Source organism: Phalangium opilio, unplaced genomic scaffold, assembly GCF_054372755.1.
Source record: "Phalangium opilio isolate 3A_F unplaced genomic scaffold, DU_Popi_V2 ptg000225l_1, whole genome shotgun sequence".
Taxonomy (NCBI): Eukaryota; Metazoa; Arthropoda; class Arachnida; order Opiliones; family Phalangiidae; genus Phalangium; species Phalangium opilio.
Genome location: NW_028324219.1, coordinates 2,469,501 through 2,480,995, shown reverse-complemented (window position 1 = coordinate 2,480,995; position 11,495 = coordinate 2,469,501).

The following is an 11,495-nucleotide window of genomic DNA, read 5'->3' as shown; positions in this document are numbered from 1 at the left end:
GGTTAAAGTACACCCTAAATGATGTATTTTTTGGAACCGGAAAAAACAGCATATATGGTGTTTGAATGCACCGTTATATTTTAGAGTGCAAATGTATGACGGTAAAGCAAACATGGTTATTCAAAATTTAATTACATTAAGACTGAAGTGACAGATATTATAAAAAACCGTCTTGGTTTGGACCAAGGCCGAAAAAACAAACGATATGTTTGAGGTTTATCAATTGACTGAAGTTTCAGATATTGAAATTTTTTTCTAGTTCTTTTTATCCACTCAATCCTTAATCAATATTTAATTCAATCAACTACTGATTTTACTCTTAATCGATCTAGTCCCTCTAAATTAATTGAAAAAATTACATATCTACGCTTTTTCAAGAACAATTACCTTTTCCGAAAACATTTTATCATGGAATTAATTATTTTGAAGGGATTTCATGTCGATGATAACTAACTTGTAAGCACCTTGACCAACATTGTTTTAATTGTTGCTGGCTTGACAAATTTTCAAGTTTGCACCAAAAGAAGTTTAAATCTGTTTTAAGTTGTTGATAAGACTGTCGTTTACAGTGAATGTCGTCCACTTAAGACAAAGCAACAAAGTTTATCCTGCGTGGTTAAGGGTAAAGATCACATAAACCGAAATACTTCTCAGAACCAATGACTTGTTGTATTTATTTCCCGCGGAGATAATATGGTTAAACACATCATTCATTACTAGTTATGCCAAAAAGGTCACATTTAACTCCGACACCCCCTCCCTTCCTCTATGTTCCCAATATATTGCATTTTATAATCACCAGTGGTTCCAGTGTATGGGTCATCTGAACCGTCGCAACACACTCGGCCAATTTTACCATATAGATCGAAACCTTTTCACATTAGTAAACGGTACATGACACTCCGGACTTTACCGCCAACCTTGTTAACCTAACACTATAAAACATTCGTGTACATGAATGGTTATGGTTATGGCTTGACACTCGCTAGCGCCCGAACGACCGATCACTCAGTGTAATTGGTGTACATTTGTAAGTGAGTAGACCATTTTGAAAATTACATACAGAGAAACTAAAACACAGGTGTGATCCCGCCATTGGGGTGTTTTCTCTCTTTCATTTTCTCGCTCGTTTAGAAGCACCGCTATAGGCAGTGCTATTTGACTAGCCTCCTGCCCGTAGTGAACTTTGGCATCGTCTGGCGATGACCCTTGGTGCGAGGGAGAATACACCCCAATGGTGGCCTCGCCCCTGTGTTTTCCGAAATGATCTTTACGCTTGCTAAAATGATTACGCGTAATACGTAACCGCTGTAAAGTAGGGGGTGACGTTTCAAATGAAGACTGAGTTATGACCAAGAAATTCCAGTGCAACTTTACCTTCATAGAGGCGACAATAGAAATGTAGCATTTCGATATACGAAATTAAATGTATATATTTGCGCAACACCCTGGTTTGGCATCTATGAAATATTTACATTTTCCATTCGAGTTATGCCAAAGTTCGCTTGCTCTTTTTAGACATCCAGTAGAACATTTCAAATATTCAATACTGATCCCTCAACACGTACTTCCTTCAAAATAATTAATTCCATGATAAAATGTTTTCGGAAAATGTAATTGTTCTTGAAAAAGCGTAGATATGTAATTTTTTCAATTAATTTAGAGGGACTAGATCGATTAAGAGTAAAATCAGTAGTTGATTGAATTAAATATTGATTAAGGATTGAGTGGATAAAAAGAACTAGAAAAAAATTTCAATATCTGAAACTTCAGTCAATTGATAAACCTCAAACATATCGTTTGTTTTTTCGGCCTTGGTCCAAACCAAGACGGTTTTTTATAATATTCTTTGACTCTATCATTATTATACATCTTTGTTCCTATCAAAAATATCGTGACTTGGCAAGCGCGTATAAACTTGTAAATAGGGTAATGCATAACTCACCATCCATATAATTTGTACATAGGGTTGTGCATGACTCATCTTATAAACTTGTACATATCCCCTCGACCATAAACGATTTAGTGAACATCCCTTCGATTATTTTAAAATCGGCGACGATTTAGTGAATATCCCCTCGACTTCCTTTTAATATTACTTATCTGCGATTGCCAAGTCACGATATTTTTGATAGGAACAAAGATGTATAATAATGATAGAGTCAAAGAATATTGGTTTTTAATTAGGAAAAGAACTTAATTTATAACATAATTGTTCAATTGACTATTGAATGAGAACAAAAGGCAGACATGGCTCTACATGGGATCTCAGAACGTTTTACGGCGGAAAGGGCACGAGGCGAGGCTTGGCCCATTTTTGTACATGTTAATGTTTTTCATAAGTCAGTTGTACAACATTATGGATATGTAGAGTGCCATTCTTCTTATATTATTCCTTTCTGCTAAAACCAAAGAGAAAAATAAAGCTTTTATTATTATTTCTTTATCAACCCCAAAATGGTTTAAGAAGCGGTTGCGTTTTTTAACTATGTCGGACGACAAGCAAGCAAGAGATTATGATCCTTAACAAGTAGAAAGCCTAACCGGCTCGTTACCCGTGCGATGAAGTACTTACGGGGCTATAGATTATTATCAAAATGATTTTATATAAAATGAAATGTGTTTTAGTAGCGTATCATCACCCGCAGTGGTGAATGTGGAGTCGTCCGATATTGATAGTGCCGATGAAAAAGAACTATCGCAGTTCCTTAAAAAGTACGTAATGATCGGCCTACTAAAGGTTTGAGGTTTGGCCATTGTACGGATTTCTGATTTTATGTGTAACATTTTGTTTGTTTGCGTAATATGGTAACTTAGAATAAATCATAATCACGATATTTCTTAAATATGCCTAACATTGTTACGAGTGTAATAGCTCTGTTTTGTGTTTTGAGATCGGATGAAATTGTTAAACCATTTAAGACATTTTTTCCGAGGCTTAAAGAAATAGAATTAATGTTTCTCAATATTTTTACTTAGTCATTCTGATACACGTGAAGTTCATGATGAAAATGACTCATGAAGAAGTTAACGAGGATGAACCATGTGTTCATTTGGAATCCTTAGTTGGCAACGAAAAAATAATACCTTGGAGGCTGAGAGCGATTTAGTAAAATATCGCACGTATACCATCACTTGAACTTGCTCAATTTGTCTTTGAAGAGCGGTCTGAGTCTAGCGATGTGCAATAAATTTAAACATCCATATCGCTCGTTTCAAAACATGTCCGCGATTGTTATCGATAGACGTCGACTGTTTCTATAAACACAATTCACTATAAAGGTCCTTGAGAATCGCTACGACGTCCACTTCATGTCATAACTCATCCCGTGCGTGTGCTAGAAATTGCTTAAAGGTATGGATTTTTCAAACTTTAACGTAGACGATATGTTTCCTCCTCAAAGCTTCGATGGTTGGATTAGCCCCCATGATAGAAGTTTAAGATTTGAATTAATGAAATCTTGCCGCGAAGTAAAATGAGTTCTTGACACATTTAAATTTATCCATAAGAGGCGCATTCCCTACAATATACCCTTAATTCAAAAGATTTTGCGAATACGTTATTTCTCCATCGCATGGATGTTAAAGACTGGGTTAGTGATTATGAAGGCAGGACGTACCCTTCCCCATATTATGGTCCATACTTGTCCCATAAAACCGGACAGGGTCAAATTATTCAAATTTCCCTGGATAAAGCTAAACGGTATAGTTTATACCCTATCCCGCTTGTCAATGCCAAGTTAATTAATGACAGTTTTTTAGTTAGATATTCTATCTTACAACAAAAATTTATCGATCTTGACTTTAAGCTCTTTCGGTACACGCGAAACAGCTTATACGACGGTGATGCTTTGCATTATGATATGTATCTTGAAAACTCGGAAAAGCAGTTCTATCAGGTATCACATGCTTTGGACATTGTCCTAAAACGCGAAGTGGACATGACCAATTTAAACATAGGTCCGATACTTGCGACGTAGAAGGATATTATTATGGAGGATATAAATTTCACGGACTAAAACGATTTTGCTTGCTATTGAATTTCTTTTACACTCTATCGCTATACGCCTTGGTGAAATACACTAGACAGATACGTGATAAAACGTCCGCGTCAAATCAGTTAGCATGCTATTATATGAAAAAGGCTTTTCACATAGTGCGCTTTTTACCTCTCCGTGTGACGTAGTCAAGGAGAGGTTCTGTAACGGCCGTGTCTAAGTGTCTGTCTGTCTGTCCGTCCGTTGTTACACCAACGTGACCGCGTTCGCAGTTTGCGTATTGTCCCCATTTTCCTTACCGCATTGACAGTTCACAGAAATTTAGAAAATTGTATTTCTCTCTGTTGGCTACTCTATACTTGAGTTCTCACACCACCATGTTTGGTCTTCCTCCATCCCACATGAACACCAGTCTGGTACTTTTCTGGGTTCCAACACCACCATCTTCTATTCTTTGTCAATCCCACATAGACACTACTCTGCACTTACACTGGCTTCTAACACTACCATCCACTGGTCTTCTTTCTATTCCACATAGACACCAATATGTATCATTGGCTTCTACTCCATTATCACCGTTTGGTTTTAGGATATACGCGGCGATCAGCTAGGGTTACGAGAGTGGTCTAGCCTCCCTAAGGTGGGATCGGCCACCAAAGGTTTTCGCAGTTGCGCTTTTTCCTTACTATTATAAGGGAAACGATTTCCATATATATACCAAAATTTTAAAAGAATCGGGTAAGAGGGGTACGCTTCAATTTAAACGTCAATATTAGCAAAGTTTGAGAAGATAATAGGTATAACTTTATTTTAAACGGTTTAACTATTTTTAATGTTAATTATTGAAGATTAAAATAATTAAAAATAATTATATTTATTTAAATATTAAAGATAAACCTCTCGTGCAAAAAGAGAGATTACCATTGCCTCCATCTACCAGGGCCCGTGCGTGCGATATATTTCCTTCATTGCCTCCTATATCTATCAAGGCCCGTGCATTGTGATATATTTCATTCATTGCCTCCTATATCTATATATTTTTCAAAACAACAACAAAAATGGGAAGCTCCTCTCAGAAACATAATAATTTCTTTTCTCTGTATATGAAATGAAAATATGGATAATATTGCGCTCCTTCTTTAATGGTATGAATCCTTGCCTGTCTCTTAATATTTTACGTAGGAGTAATGCGTTTTTAGCTTAGTCTAGAGAGGATAAACATAAGCGAGATTGTTTCGGAAAAAAAGTATTGCTTCCACTAATGGGTTTATACTCCTTGTTACTGTTGTATAGAGTAATCATGATAAAAGCTTAAAAAATTACGAGAGGACAGACCTTTTTTATCCTCTTGTTTTATTCTTAATAATAATATAAAACATTTATTCTGTATCCAAAAATATTTTTGGTGCTGAGATTGCTTTAGAAAAATCCAAACGGTTAGGCATTGGTAAAAAAGACATGTGTAAGCTATTTGCATAGATGATAATTGTTTTAAATAAGACTGAAGCTTCCACTATTGTGTTTATGCTCCTTGTTTGTTTCATGAAAACCATCTAGGTGTAGATAACAGTCAGACCAAAAATTTCAAAAATATATGTTTTAAATCTAATCAGATACGCCCACCTAGTTGAAAATGGACCTTTTAAATTTGCAGGAGCCATTCTTGAGAATTTGACATTGCTTGTAGGTTGCCAATTTATCTACCAGTAAATATTTGTGTTTGGAAGTTGGATATTAAGTCAAATTAAGTGGTTGTAAAGAGCCAGCAGGATTTTGCCGCTTCTTTTTGTGGGTATTTGATTTTTGTATGTAAAATGAAGGAAGATAATGTTGAGAGTAATGATGAAATGCGTAAGCGCAAAGCGCGGGAAAGGATGAGGGCAAAAAGGTCGATGTTTTCATTGGGTACTTAAGTTTATATAATCTTCTCGACACGGATAGGTAATATTTTGGTTTTCCCAACTTGTCTACAATAACCGAACAAATGTTTGCGTCGTCTCCTTTCGAGATTGCCGGATTTTTTCGTGAAAGCGATATTCTCTATTACTTAGTTAGGTTAATATAATCATGGAGAAACCGGAATGGAGCGACGAAGAGCGTGATTTTAGGGCGAAGAAGAAGAGTAAAATTCAATCCGAACCTCCGGTAGCAAAGAAGTAGGGATGCAACGATGCATCGGCCAAGAATCGGCTTCGGCCAGAATCGGCCACTTGGCCGAATAATCGTATCGGCCGATTTTTCTAAGGTAATCGGCCGATTTTTTTCGGCCGACTCTTTTCGGTTAGATCTGATCTTTTGAGCTAATATAAAGGAACTAACAAATTTGCAATTTAACAAATAACGTAAACGTGTCTGTGCGCCGAGGTAGTTGCGCGGGAGAGCCATGGTGCCCGGCCGTTATGGTTTGCCTTCCCCCTTCTATCTTTGACTCTCCTTTCGATTTTTGCTCACTGCTACTTCCCATCCGTTCCACAAACAATGTCGCTCTATCGCAGTCTGCATTTTATTATTGTCAGCAGAAGTGAGATGAGACTAGAAGTACTGAGCTAACCAAATTCTTCACTCGGCGAAAGTGAATATTCTTGATAACACACGTTGGCCCTCTGGTGGCGGTTTCAGAATTTCCCCTCCAAAATGTGAGACGCTCGCGGTGGTAAACGGCCGAACTAGATTCAAGTACAGGCGTCCTTGTTCCGCGGCTTTAGTTCGAGGGGAAGGGGGTAGGAAATATTTTTGGAACTCGACCAATTTTTTCTTTCTAGTGTAGGCGCAGGGATGGAAGCGGTGGCATAAAATCCTCAAATTTGTTCACTAGTGCCAGGATCTATTACTAATGCTAGAGCCCTTGACTTCTTGTCTCATCTCACTTCTGTTGTCAGCTATCCCTCTGATGTGTTTGGTGGCATTGTCTTTAGTGTGTATTCCTGCAGTCCCTTGTTTACTTCAAGTAATAATACTTGAAGTCTTGAATGCTACTTCTTGTTTTTTAAAGGATGAGAAAGGAAAGGGTTTTTTTAGGAAATGAAACTTAAAACTCACGCTTAAAATTCTTTTTTCCTATCCGGAATGCAAAGGAAGAACTAATCAAAAACCAGTTGTAGCAGAAAGAATGGACTAAATGTGTGTTGAACTAAATGAACTAGTATCTCGGAAACCAAACCAGATACATTATTGTCCTTAGACATTTTTGACAAGTAGCACTCCTATACTATTGCCTAAAACGTATAACCTTGAGGCTTCGGCCGATTAATCGGCCGAAGCCGATTTTTTAGAGACCGATGCATCGAATCGGCCGATTCCGAAAAATTACGAATCGTTGCATCCCTACAAAGAAGGTATTCAACCTTCTTTGGATACTGGACAGCCTGATACTCGAAGCGTCTCCCAACTTTCAAGATGAAGAATTCACGAAGATGAACTTGACGGAAATGGAGAATCAACTACGGGACTTGCCGAACCTATTTGTATTATCGAAGAACCAGGTCTCAATCGCAGCTGATATGACAACGTTGATGCTACGGGTGCATGAGGAAATAGCTGGGAAGGGTAGTTCTCAACCTGATAAGATGATGTCTTTGACTATGTTGAGAGATTATGTTATCGCTCATTCAAGGGAATCATATTTCACGAGATTGTATCCAAAATCAATCGCCAATGGCTAAAGAACTGGCTCTTCGAGTGGAAAAAGAAAAATTTGAAAACACCATTGTCCTGCTTGCATTCCACTCTGAAAAGGATCTCTGTCTCGTGGATCAGTTGGACACGCGTCTTTCGTCCATCAGTGCGCATACCATCATGTCAGATGTCGATATACCGTTGTTTCCAATCTCGGCGCCCTCGGTCTCCAATTCCAGTGTAGATGCCATTGAAGAAATGTGCCCGGCAGAGTAGTGCTCCAAAATCTACCTCTACTGGATCGTGTCGAATCTCACAAACGTAAGTAACAGAGGGTGGCTATTATATGACCTTTAATAAGCTCCTTTCCGTTGCTCAAGTCTCCGAGGGATATATCATGTGCGCGAGATAGAGACTGCTTGGAAAAAGTTCACTTTGGAAGTGCGACTACTCTCTACCGAAATGCACCGCGAGTATGCCAAAGGCCGGTGGTCCGAGATCCCGAAACGATTTCTAAGCATGCAGGTGGATGAAAACGATGATGAATTGAAGATGGCGACGTAAATTATGAACAGAACAGAGACGGAGGTAGTGGGCAACTCGTCGTTAAAAGAGACGAATAACTCCGCCGTTTACAAAAAAAGTACATCGGACTAGAATGTTCTCCCTTGGGCGACGCTCGTAGATGCGTGGCATATATGTACTCCGAATTTTGGTTCGAACGGTATAATGACGTGGGCAATAAGTTCCGCATTAGGGGAAATGCGAGCCTGGTTTACCTAACGGTACCTCGAGTATTTTCGTTCCCCTAGGGCCCTATTTTACATCTGTAAATCTACCGAAAATAAGTACTTCGATTTGAACCCGAATTTGGAGGTCATTGAAAAATAATTCTATCACCAATTGGGTGATGGTACCCAGGTTGAATCCATTTTTACGGGATATGCCCAGCATTTAGATAGAAGGTTGTCAAAAAAGAATACGCTAATGATAATAGGACCCCGCGAAAGCGACAAATCGTACTTGATCGACTGTATCTCAACGTTCTATATAAAAGTCGGACATATGTTAAATCCTGGTCACCATAATAAATTCCCATTTAATCTATGTGTTGACAAAAGAGTATTGGTTTGGAAAGAAGTTAATTACCCTCCAGAATTTGAAGAAACTTTTAAAAATAAAAATAGGTGAACATTTACCTCGAACTCCTTTAATTTTAACAATAATAAAAGATCCCATCATTGATAATAGGATACTTATGTAATTTTTAATTTATGTTCTACATATATATATAAATACGATAAGTATCCAAAACCTTTAGTTTGAGAAAAATTAAAAAAAAAAATATAATGCGCGATACGGAGTGGGTGATGGTTAAAATAAAATCATTGTTTCTATTTGTCTTAAAAAACTACGTGTTTGTTTGTTATGCTACGGTTAACAGGTGTATTAATAATAAAAGCGAGTAAAAAGAGAAGGTCTAGCACTTACAAGACGATGAACAAATATGAAATTTGAAATCTAGAACGTGGTTTCTTATACTTCGCGAATGAGATTCTAGAACATTCCATCGGAAGTTTCTTATCAATTCCAGACTTTAATCAATAAAACAGGATGTACCGAGCAATCTAACAACCGTACCCATTCTCAGCTTAAATCCAGGAAAACAAAAGGACCAATACGACATACACTTTGTAAGAAGGTATAAGTGAAGCGAAATAATTTACCAACCCGTCCAGACAAACTATTTCACAAGACGGATTTCTGGGAAATTTCCATGCGTCACCCTCTTGATTCGTCATAAAACGAAACACTCGAAAATAAATACACAAGAAAACCATATTTCTCAATCACTTTATTACGCGTCTAATTATTCGAGAATACACTGAATTAATTAACTGCATTCAACTTCTTTCAATCTCGAAACTTCGATTTTATTCCATAAGTACACTAGCACCGAATAGGTTCTTTTTTTCAGTCAAATTGAGTATTAACAAAAATTGAATAACGTCCTCTCCCAAAAAACAAATTCACGCATTACATTTTTAGATGTTGAAATGTCGTTGAACTCTTGAAAATAGATCCCGCGGTTGGCGCGATATTCCGTGGTAATTAAACTTCCACAATAATTTAAATATTTCCGTAATGCGATTAAATCAGGAAGAAAAGAGGTAAGATGGAGCGGTAATATGCCTCTTCCATGTAACTAAGAGGGAAAGACACCGGTGTAAAACTCTGCCTTCTATATCGCATTTCGGCTACTGCGCTCTATCATACTCAGGGTTCCCTACCACTTATTTACATCGAAAAGGAAATGAAAGTTTAAAAGGTGTATCAAAAAATTTACTGCAAATTACTACTTACCTAAAATTGTTTGTAATGTTTTCTTGGTCAATAGCTTAACTCGTTATTTACTTTATTAACATATTAGTTCTTAATCCAATACTACTTAGTCTTAGCGTAAATACTCTTAAGACGTTTGGGAGAGAGATAAACATTAAGTCTTTATTGATCTACATCTAAAGGCTCTCTGCTGGTATTTTCAGAGAGGCCTGTTTATTGTCTATTGAGGAATGGCTAGCTAGCGGCCTCTAGCGGCTTATTGATACACTGTTCATTTCGTCGTCATCACGGATTTCTTTCACTAGGTTTTCCTGATGACCAAGTTCGCGTCTTTTTTAGCCACATCGTATATATGATGAGCTATTAGTTTAACTTTTTAAATATACTTCTAACCCAAAACGATCTCTCTTAACTCATGTAGCGTTGAACTGGATAATTCATATAAAACACGTAGCGGACAGCTACATTTGGGTCTTCACAAACAACATCATAATACTCTTAGACTTACCCATTCAGGCTCCAAATCATATGGGAGAGAGATAAACATTAAGTCTTTATTGATCTACATCTAAAGGCTCTCTGCTGGTATTTTCAGAGAGGCCTGTTTATTGTCTATTGAGGAATGGCTAGCTAGCGGCCTCTAGCGGCTTATTGATACATTGTTCATTTCGTCGTCATCACGGATTTCTTTCACTAGGTTTTCCTGATGACCAAGTTCGCGTCTTTTTTAGCCACATCGTATATATGATGAGCTATTAGTTTAACTTTTTAAATATACTTCTAACCCAAAACGATCTCTCTTAACTCATGTAGCGTTGAACTGGATAATTCATATAAAACACGTAGCGGACAGCTACATTTGGGTCTTCACAAACAACATCATAATACTCTTAGACTTACCCATTCAGGCTCCAAATCATATGAACTTAACCCTAGGCCTATAACCATTCTAATAAAATGGAGTCTCTAGCTAGTGGGCGCGTTGTTGCACTACCTGAGCGCCCCTTGTTTAGATAGGCGGAACTAGATATAAGTTACAAGTATATATAGCTTGACCAGACTAAGGAACTGAGTTAGTCAATCAGTTAGTAGAGTAGTTAGTCAAGAAGCTATTCAGTGGGAATCCCGTGATTTATCCACTTGCTAATATTAATCCTAGTGTACCGCAAATTAGGTTTAGTACTATACAGACAGGTTTCAACCCCTTTTCTGTTGCGCCTTCACAACCAAGGCTTACCACTAATACGCATGCCAATGTTAGTGTGACTAGCTCTTATGTGAACGTTAACACTAGGCCTACAACCAGTACTACTTCAGTGGTAGGGCAAGAACCTGTGGTTACCTCAAGTATTTTTCCTTCCACAAATCCATTTGGTAACATATCACCAATTTCGAACATTTCTTCAGTGTCAGGCCTACCAACAACTTCTGGTCTTTCACACTTTGTTCCTCAAGGAACTTTACCAGTAGCGGGTCGGGGTTCTGTACCTTCCTAAGGACCTTTACATTCCACCCCTATTAATCAATTTTTAACTGTTC